Here is an 11,437-nt window from a genome sequence, read left to right as displayed (position 1 = left end):
GAGATCCCCTCTCATCCTTCTAAACTCCAGTGAATAAAGGCCCAGTTGATCCAGTCTCTCCTCATATGACAGCCCAGCCATCCCTGGAATCAGTCTGGTGAACCTTCGCTGCACTCCCTCAATAGCAAGAACGTCCTTCCTCAGACTAGGAAACCAAAACTGAACACAATATTCCAGATGAGGCCTCACCAAGGCCCTGTACAACTGCAGTAAGACCTCCGTGCTCCTATACTCAAATCCCCTAGCTATGAAGGCCAAAATACCATTTGCCTTCTTCACCGTCTGCTGTACCTGCATGCCAACTTTCAATGACTGATGTACCATGACACCCAGGTCTGGTTGCACCTCACCTTTTCCTAATCTGCCGCCATTCAGATAATATTCTGCCCTTGTGTTTTTGCCCCCAAAATGGATAACCTCAGATTTATCCACATTATACTGCATCTGCCATGCATTTGCCCACTCACCTAACCTGTCCAAGTCACCCTGCAGCCTCGTAGCGTCCTCCTCACAGCTCACACCGCCACCCAGTTTAGTGTCATCTGAAAATTTGGAGATATATAACACTCAATTCCTTCATCCAAATCATTGATGTATATTATAAATAGCTGGGGTCCCAACACTGAGCTCTGTGACACCCCACTAGTCACTGCCTGCCATTCTGAAAAGGACCCGTTTATCCCGACTCTCTGCTTCCTGTCGGTCAACCAGTTCTCTATCCACGTCAGTACATTACCCCCAATACCATGTACTTTAATTTTACATACCAATTTCTTGTGTGGGACCTTGTTAAAAGCCTTTTGAAAGTCCAAATACACCACATCCACTGGTTCTCCCTTGTCCACTCTACTAGGTACATCCTCAAAAAATTCTAGAAGATTTGTCAAGCATGTGTTGGCATCCCTTGAAAAGATGGATCAGAATTGGATAAGCTGCTAATGGCAATAAGAGATCTGCATTTCCATTCAATTTTGCGTTAATTGGTCTGTGTGCCACCAACATGTGAGTACCGTGTGAGGCCTCACTTAATTAGAACTGGAGCCACCCAGCTAAGGAAGAAAACTATTGCAGGAGGTGACTTGCTGTCAGAACTGAAAAGACAGGACTATGGTAATAAAGAAAGTAAATATTAAGTATATGCAATGAGCTCTAAATAAATAAATCTGTTCTGTCCTCAGATTGTCAGGGTCTCAATACTGACTGGCACCATGAAGCATACTGCTCTGACATTCCTGTGCCCTTTTTCCTTCAGTGCCATGAATGGGACTCAGTCTTAATCTGCTGTTTTCGCCCCAGCAGGGAATTCTTCACACCAGCTTAACCTGTATGATCGTTGTGTGTATATTACATAGAATTTACAGCACAGAAACAGGCCATTCGGCCCAACTCGTCTATGCCAGTGTTTATGCTCCACATAAGCCTCCTCCCATCCCACTTCATCTCACCCTATCAACATATCTTTCTATTCTTTTCTACCTCATGTACTTATTTAGCTTCCCCTTAAATGCATCTGTGCTATTTATATCTATCATATATTTTACACACACACACATGTATATCCTATGGAGTTCCTCATGCTGAGTCCAGTGCCATAATCTTTCTGTCTCTTTCATTCAACATTACAACATTGACTACACTTCAAAAACGACTTCATTGGCTGTAAAGCACTTTGGGGCGTCCGGTGGTCATGAAAGATGCTATGTAAATGCAAGTCTTTTATTCTATCCCCTTGAATGTCTCTTTGTCGCTCGTTTTTTTCTCCCTCAATCTCTTCATCTCTTTTTCTCTCTTTGCCCCCAAGTGCTCCTCTGTTCTTTGATTTTTCCACACAATCTTTCTCCCCCTACGATATTATTCTCACTCATCTCTCTTGGAGTAGAGGCTTAGAATCAGGAATGCAAAGGAAAATGAAGTTGCAGACAGGCATGAATTAAAATAAAATTTATAAGTACAATTTATGAGTGAAGAAGATGCTGATTGTTGGGGCCAAAATCGCAATTGGAGGCTTCTGCAGGATGCCTCTGACTGAATTTTTTTTACAAAAGTACCCGGAGGAATGAACATTTGCACTCTGAGGCCAAGATGCACAGCCCAGCACAGAGGCCCACATATTCCAGGAGTATATGAGCATCCTGGGATCACGTGGGCCTGGAGCACCAATCACAATGTCGTATTCTTATTCATAGCAATGGGAGCTTCCATTATTATCAATGAGAATACCCCTAAAAACAAATAAAACAAAAACAGAAAATTAATAGAAATTGCATTAAATTAAATGTTAGAGAAAAAAATATTTTATAAATTTTTTTAAAAGTTTTAATTGTTAAAAATAAACTTGCCTTCATAGATAGGGTTTTTAATATAAAAATAAGTAATATTAATTTTTTCATAAGAAATAGGAGCAGGAGTAAGCCATACAGCTCCTCGAGCCTGCTCTGCCATTTTATGCCAACTTGGCTGATCCGATCATGGACTCGGGTCCACTTCCCTGCCTGCTCCCCATAACCCATTATTCCCTTATCGGTTAAGAAGCTTGTCTATCTCTGTCTTAAATTTATTCAATGTCCCAGCTTCCACAGCTCTCAGAGGCAGCGAATTCCACAGATTTACAACCCTCTAAAAGAAATTTCTCCTCGTCTCAGTTTTAAATGGGTGGCTGCTTATTCTAAGATTATGCCCCCTAGTTCTAGTCTCCCACATCAGTGGAAACATTTTCTCTGTATCCACCTTGTGAAGCCCCCTCATAATCTTATACGTTTCGATAAGATCACCTCAATCTTCTGAATTCCGATGAGTAGAGACCCAACCTACTCAACCTTTCATCATAGGTCAATTACCTCATCTCTGGAATCAATCAACCTAGTGAACCTTTTCTGAACTGCCTCCAAAGCAAGTATATCCTTTCTTAAAAATGGAAACCAAAACTGCACGCAGTATTCCAGGTGTGGCCTCACCAATATCCTGTATAACTGTAGCAAGACTTCCCTGCTTTTATACTCCATCCCCTTTGCAATAAAAGCCAAGATTCCATTGGCCTTCCTGATCACGTGCATACTAACCTTTTGTGTTTCATGCACAAGTACCCCCAGGTCTCACTGTACTGCAGCACTTTGCAATCTTTCTCCATTTAAATAATAACTTGCTCTTTGATTTTTTTCTGCCAAAGTGTATGACCTCACACTTTCCAACATTATACTCCATCTGCCAAATTTTTGCCCACTCACTTAGCCTGTGTCCTTTTGCAGATTTTCTGTGTCCTCCTCGCACATTGCTTTTCCTCCCATCTTTGCAAACATGGCTACGTTACACTCGGTCCCTTCTTCCAAGTCGTTAATATAGATTGTAAATAGTTGGGGTCCCAGAACTGATCCTTGCAGCACCCCACTGGTTGCCAACCAGAGAATGAACCATTTATCCCAACTCTCTGTTTTCAGTTCGTTAGCCACTCCTCTATCCATGCTAATATATTACCCCCAACCCCGTGAACTTTTATCTTGTGCAGTAATCTTTTATGTGGCACCTTGTCAAATGCTTTCTGGAAGTTCAAATACACCACATCCACTGGTCCCCCTTTATCCACCCGGTTCATTACATCCTCAAAGAATTCCAGCAAATTTGTCAAACATGACTTCCCATTCATAAATCCATGCTGAGTCTGCCTGACCAAATTATGGTTTTCCAAATGTCCTGCTACTGCTTCTTAATAATGGACTCCAACATTTTCCCAACCACAAATGTTAGGTTAACTGGTCTATAGTTTCCTGCTTTTTGTCTGCCTCCTTTTTTAAGTTTGCACTTGCATTTGCCAATTGGTTGGGACCTCCCCAGAATCCAGGGAATTTTGGTAAATTACAACCAATGCATCCACTATCTCTGCCACTACTTCTCTTAAGACCCTAGGATGCAAGCCATCAGGTCCAGGGGATTTATCTGCCTTTGGTCCTATTATCTTACTGACTACCACCTCCTTAATGATTGTGATTGTGTTAAGTTCCTCCCCCCATATAACCCCTTGACTATCCACTGTTGGGATATTGTTAATGTCCTCTACTGTAAAGACTGATAAAAAAATATTTGTTTGGAGTTTCTGCCATCTCCATGTTCCTCATTACTAATTCCCCGGTCTCGTCCTCTAAGGGACCAACATTTACTTTAGCCACTTCTTTCCTTTTTATATACCTATCTCAATTTTTATGGTTTATGCTGCGACCAACAGAGTTGCTACTGTTGGGGGGCCTATAGACTACGCCCACCAGCGACTTTTTCCACTTATTATTCCTTATTTCCACCCAAACTGTTTCAACATGCTGATCATATGAGCCAATTAACTGTTGCAGTGATTCCATCCTTTATCAACAGATCTACCCCACCTCCTTTTCCATTCTGTCTGTCCTTCCAGAATGTCAAATATCCCTGAATATTTAATTCCCAGTCCTAGTCACCTTGGAACCACGTCTCTGTAATGGGTATCGGATCATACCCATTTGTCTCTATTTGTGCTGTCAGCTCATCTATTTTGTTACAAATGCTACGTGCATTTAGACAGTGCCTTTAAATTTAGTTTTTTTTACCCTTTTTTCCTGCTTGTTTCCTCTCCTTCAAACTCACTTTCTTTATTTTTGCTTTCTAATTCCAGCTTTACTCCCCTCCCTACTGAATCTATTTTCTGGTTCCCATCCCCCCGCCAAGCTACTTTAAACCCTCCCCAACAGCACTAGCAACCCGCCCCCCCCCCCCCCCGTGAGTATATTGGTCCCGGCTCTGTTGAGGTGCAACAAGTCCGGCTTGTACAGGTTCCACCTCCCCCAGAAGCGGTCCCATGCCTCAGGAAATGAAAGCCCTCCTGCCTGCACAATCTCCCCAACCACGTATTTGTTCATTTTTCTATCTATTAAAACTCTTACGCTACCAGGCGTAAGAGTTTGAAGGACATTCTCTGGGCAAGAGTTGGGCAAATAGCCCAAATTTTCCCCCACAAAGGCCCTTCTCCCGGGGATGCGTGCGATCTGTCAAGATAAGATCATGGCTGATCATTCACCTCAGTACCTCTTTCCTGCTTTCTCTCCATACCCCTTGATCCCTTTAGCCGTAAGGGCCACATCTAACTCCCTCTTGACCATATCCAACAAACTGGCAGCAACAACTCTCTGCAGTAGAGAATTCCACAGGTTAACAAATCTTCTACTGAAGAAGTTTCTCCTCACCTCAGTCCTAAATGGCCTACCTCTTATCCTAAGAATCCTCTGGTTCTGGACTTCCCCAACATCGGGAACATTCTTCCCGCATCTAACCTGTCCAGTCCCGTCAGAATCTTATATGTTGCTATGAGATCCCCTCTCATCCTTCTAAACTCCAGTGAATAAAGACCCAGTTGATCCAGTCTCTCCTCATATGACAGTCCAGCCATCCCTGGAATCAGTCTGGTGAACCTTCGCTGCACTCCCTCAATAGCAAGAACGTCCTTCCTCAGATTAGGAGGCCTCACTAAGGCCCTGTACAACTGCAGTAAGACCTCCCTGCTCCTATACTCAAATCCCCTAGCTATGAAGGCCAATATACCATTTGCCCTCTTCACCGCCTGCTGTACCTGCATGCCAACTTTCAATGACTGATGTACCATGACACCCAGGTCTCGTTGCACCTCCCCTTTTCCTAATCTGCCACCATTCAGATAATATTCTGCCTTCGTGTTTTTGCCCCCAAAATGGATAACCTCAGATTTATCCACATTATACTGCATCTGCCATGCATTTGCCCACTCACCTAACCTGTCCAAGTCACCCTGCAGCCTCTTAGCGTCCTCCTCACAGCTCACACCGCCACCCAGTTTAGTGTTGTCTGCAAACTTGGAGATATATAACACCCAATTCCTTCATCTAAATCGTTAATGTATATTGTAAAGAGCTGGGGTCCCAGCACTGAGCCCTGCGGCACTCCACTAGTCACTGCCTGCCATTCTGAAAAGGACCCGTTTATCCCGACTCTCTGCTTCCTGTCTGCCAACCAGTTCTCTATCCACGTCAGTACATTACCCCCAATACCATGTGCTTTGATTTTGCACACCAATCTCTTGTGTAGGATCTTGTCAAAAGCCTTTAGAAAGTCCAAATACACATCCACTGGTTCTCCCTTGTCTACTCTGCTAGTTACATCCTCAAAAAATTCTAAAGATTTGTCCAGCATGATTTCCCTTTCATAAATCCATGCCGACTTGGACCGATCCTGTCACTGCTTTCCAAATGCACTGCTATTTCATCTTTAATAATTGATTCCAACATTTTCCCCACCACTGATGTCAGGCTAACCGGTCTATAATTCCCCGTTTGCTCTCTCCCTCCTTTTTTAAAAAGTGGTGTTACATTAGCTACCCTCCAGTCCATAGGAACTGATCCAGAATCGATAGACTGCTGGAAAATGATCACCAATGCATCCACTATTTCTAGGTCCACTTCCTTAAGTACTCTGGGATGCAGACTATCAGGCCCTGGGGATTTATCGGCCTTCAATCCCATCAATTTCCCTAACACAATTTCCCACCTAATAAGGATATCCTTCAGTTCCTCCTTCTCACTAGACCCACTGTCCCCTAGTACATTCGGAAGGTTATTTGTGTCTTCCTTCGTGAAGACAGAACCGAAGTATTTGTTCAACTGGTCTGCCATTTCTTTGTTCCCTATTATAAATTCACCTGATTCTGACTGCAAGGGACCTACATTTGTCTTCACTAATCTTTTTCTCTTCACATATCTATGGAAGCTTTTGCAGTCAGTTTTTATGTTTCCAGCAAGCTTCCTCTCATATTCTATTTCCCCCCGCTTAATTAAACCCTTTGTCCTCCTCTGCTGAATTCTAAATTTCTCCCAGTCCTCAGGTTTACTGCTTTTTCTGGCCAATTTCTATGCCTCTTCCTTGGATTTAACACTATCCTTAGTTTCCCTTGTTTGAGCCACCTTCCCCGTTTTATTTTTGCTCCAGATGTACAATTGTTGAAGTTCATCCATGTGATCTTTAAATGTTTGCCGTTGCATATCCACCGTCAACCCTTTAAGTATCATTCGCCAGTCTATTGTAGCCAGTTCACGTCGCATACCATCGAAGTTACCTTTCCTTAAGTTCAGGACCCTAGTTTCTGAATTAACTGTGTCACTCTCCATCTTAATAAAGAATTCTACCATATTATGGTCACTCTTTCCCAAGGGGCCTCACATAACAAGATTGCTAATTAGTCCTTTCTCATTACACATCACCCAGTCTAGGATGGCCAGCCCTCTAGTTGGTTCCTCGACATATTAGTCTAGAATACCATCCCTAATACACTCAAGGAAATCCTCCTCCACCGTTTTGCTACCCGTTTGGTTAGCCCAATCGTACGCACCTGGAGAGGCTGCAATTTCAGGGCCATTTGTAAGCTTAATTGCAGGCAAGTAGCTAGAAAAGGTTCAGTGATTTTGTGATGTGAAAGCTGTACAGCTCCATCTAGTGGTGCTTCAGGTAATTATTCACTGTTGCAACATTGACATTTCTGTAGAAATGTTGAGATTGTGTTAACTTGCTTTGTAAACATACATTTAAAACATTTTGAATATTAGAAATTTAAACAAAATCTTTAAAAATTCACATTTCAGAAGACCATGATAACATTTTATCAATTGAGATGTCTTTTGTTCCTTTTAATGTCTTCATTCGATAGCTGAAGGCATGGCCATCAATGGTGGGGCAAAATAAGTGGGGAGTTCACAAAAGAGGCCAGATTTGAAGGAACACAGAGTTCTCAGGATTGTAAGGCTGGAGGGGTTACAGAGATAGATAGGGGTGAGGCCTTGGAGGAATTTAAACACGAGGTTGAGAATTTCAAATTTGAGGCGTAGGTAGACCTGGAGCCAACCGAGATCAGTGAGCACAGGGGTGATGGATGAACGGGACTTGATGCTGGTTAGGATTTGGGCAGCAGAGTTTTGGATTAGCTGAAGTTTAGAGGGTGGAAGATAGGAGGCTAGCCAGGAAAGCATTGGAATAGTCAGAGCCAGAGGAACATATTCAAGTGCCTCTCCTTAGAGGGGTGACACCATTAAAATATAATGAAGGGGATTCTAGGATTTTTGCCTTCATTACCCTACCTGGAAGTCTACTGTGTATTCATCACTCTGTGTGAAGAGCTTTCTGACATTGCTCCTAAATTTGTGTTTCACTAATTTGAACCTATGACCCCTCACCTCTCTCACTGTTTAGTTTGAAGTAATTTTCTAAATCTTTCTTTTCCATACCATCTACGATCTTGTATACATCTATAATCTCAGTGCCATGTGCTAATGAGCACAGAAACAGGAAGGTAGTGCAGGTGAATGCCTGGCTGGAGAAGTGGTGCAGAAGGGAGGGCTTCAGATTCCTAGGGCATTGGGATCTGTACAAGCTGGATGGGTTGCACCTGAACAGGGGTGGGACCAATGTCCTCAGAGAGGTTAACTAGTGCTATGAGGGAGGGTTTAAACTAATTTGGCAGGGGGGTGAGGCACCAGGACACAGCAGCAGAGAGGAGAGACAAGGTGTCGGAGGGATATAGCATCTTTTAATATCGCAAAGTGTCCCAAGGTGCATCACAGGAGCATTAACAAACAAATGTTGACAGAGCCACAAGATATTAGGACATTTGGCCATAAGCTTCACACACACAGCAATAGAACAACAAATAATGTAAAAAGAGCAGGAATTAGATGGAGGAAAAAAGCAAAGGTGTTGGAATGCATGTGTGTTAATGCAAGGAGTGTTACAAATAAAGTTGATGAGCTACTGATGCAAATTGCCACATGGGGTTATAAAATAGTGGCTATAATGGAGACCTGGCTTAAACATGGGCAAGGATGGGAATGAAACATTCCTGGCTACAATGTATTCAAGAGGGATAGTGAAGGGAAAAAAGAAATGAGGTTAAAAAGAACAGAAAAAGATTTGAGACAAATGTCAGGAAGAGAATACAGTAGAAAACCAGGCAGGAGAGTATAAGGGGAAATTGAAAAAGGATACAAGGGCAAAGAGAGAGTATGAGAAAAGATTAGCAGGGGGTGCAGTATTGATCAAGGATAATATTACAGTTCTACAGAGGGATGATATACTAGAGAGTTCAAAATCAATCTATGTGGTTAGAGTTACAAAACAGAAAAGGAGTTGTTACATTGCTGGGTGTTTACTATAAAGTTAGTGAGGAGATAATCTCTAGGCAAATTTCAGAGAAAAATAAAAATAGCAGTAATAGTAGGATATTTCAATTACCCTAATATAGACTGGGGGGAAATGGAGTAAAAGGCAAGAAGGGTGAAGAGTTCCAAAAATGTGTACAGGAAGACTTTCTTAATTAGTATGGTTCTAGCCCAATGAGGAAGGAAGCAGTGCTGGATCTAGTTCTGAGAAATGAAATAGGGCAAGTGGAGTGTGTTTCAGTGGGAGAACATTTGGGTAATAGTGATCATAATATAATTAGGTTTAAAGAAGTTATGGAAATGGACAAAGAAAAATCAATGGTGGAAGAGAACCAATTTCGGTGATTTGAGAAGGGATCTAGCACAGGTGGACTGGAAACTAAGATTGGTCAGGAAAACAGTAAATGAGCAATGGCAGGCCTTCAGGACAGAGAGTTTCCCATAAGGTAGAAAGATGGGACACCCAAAGCTAAAGTTCCCAGGATGACAAAAGAAATGAGGTTAAAAGCAGAAAAAGATTTGAGACAAATGTCAGGAAGAGAATACAGTAGAAAACCAGGCAGAAGAGAGTATAAGGGGAAATTGAAAAATGATACAAGGTCAAAGAGAGAGTATGAGAAAAGATTAGCAGGTAATATAAAAGGGAGCCCCAAAATCTTTTATAAACTTAAAAAGTAAAAGAATACTTAAAAGGAATGGTGGGGCCGATTAGGGACAAAAATGGAAATCTTGTGAAGGCAGAGGGCATGACTGAGGTACTAAATGACTACTTTGCATCTGTCTTCACAAAAGATGAATTTAATATCGCAGTAGAGGAGTTATTGGATAGGATATAAATAGATAGAAAGGAGGTGCTAAATAGGTTGGCATCATTCAAAATTAACAGTCCAGATGGGCTGCATCCTATGTTGCTGAGGGAAGCAAGGATGGAGATAGCAGAAGCTGTAACCACAATCTTCCAATCTTTCTTAGATATGGAAGTGGTGCCACAGAAGTGGAGGATTGCAAATGTTACACCGCGATTCAAAAAAAAGGGAGAGGGATAAACCTGGTAAAAACTGGTCAGTCAGTCTAACATCAGTGGTGGGAAACTACCAGAGACCATTGTCAAGGCCAAAAGTAGTTCTCCCTTGGAGAAGCACGAGTTAATAAGGGACAGCCAGTATGGATCTGTTAATGGCAAATCGTGTCTGACTCATTTGATTGAGTGCTTTGATAAAGTAATAGAGGATTGATGAAGGTGGTGTAGTAGAACTGCATATTCTGAATTTGAATTATGAACTTTCAAAATGCATTTGATAAAGTACTACATAATACTTATTCAGAAAATAGAAGCACATGGCATTAAAGTGATAGTGATAACTTGGGTACATAATTGGCTAAGGGATAGGAGGCAGAGTAGTGGTAAATGGATATTTTTCTGACTGGAGAGAACTATACAGTGGGGGTCTTCCAGAGGTCAGTACTAAGGCTTTTATTATATATCAATGATCTGGACTTGGGTATAGGAGTAACATTTTAAAGTTTACGGATGATACAAAACTTGGCAAAGTAGTAAATCGTGAGCAGGATAGTAGCAGATTTCAGGAGGACATAGGCAGACTTGTGAAATGACAGATGCAATTTAATGTGGGCAAGTGCAAAGTGATGCACTTTGGGAGGAACAATGTGGAGAGGCAGCACAATCTAAAATAGTACAGTTTTGAGAGCAGAGGGACCTGGGAGTGGGGGTGATGCATATTCACAAATCTTTAAAGGTGGCGGGGAAGTTCTGAGGTGGTTAAGAACGTGAATGGAATAGTTGGTTTTGTAAATGGGGGCACTGAATACAAAAACAGAGGCGATTTATCAGGACGATACTAGTGATGAAGGAGTTCAGTTAAGTGGAGAGATTGGAGAAGCTGGGATTGTTCTCCCTAGAGCAGAGAAGGTTAAGGGGAGACCTAATAGAGGTATTCAAAATTATAGATATGTTGATGGGAGAAACTGATTCCTCTGGCAAGTGGGTCAGTAACCAGAGGTCTTAAAATAATTGGCAGAAGACCTAGAGGGAAAATTAGGATAATTCTTTTTCCCCCATAGAGGGTTGTTAAGATCTGGAATGCACTACCTAAAACGGGGTGGTGGAACCAAATTCCATAGGAACTTTCGAAAGGCAATTAGACATGTACCTGAAGAGGATTAATTGGCAGGGTTATGGGGAAAAAGCTGGGGTGTGGGCCTAAATTGGACAGCTCTTTCAA

Source organism: Pristiophorus japonicus, chromosome 3, assembly GCF_044704955.1.
Source record: "Pristiophorus japonicus isolate sPriJap1 chromosome 3, sPriJap1.hap1, whole genome shotgun sequence".
In the NCBI taxonomy this organism is placed as follows: Eukaryota; Metazoa; Chordata; class Chondrichthyes; family Pristiophoridae; genus Pristiophorus; species Pristiophorus japonicus.
This window is presented reverse-complemented; position numbering follows the sequence as displayed.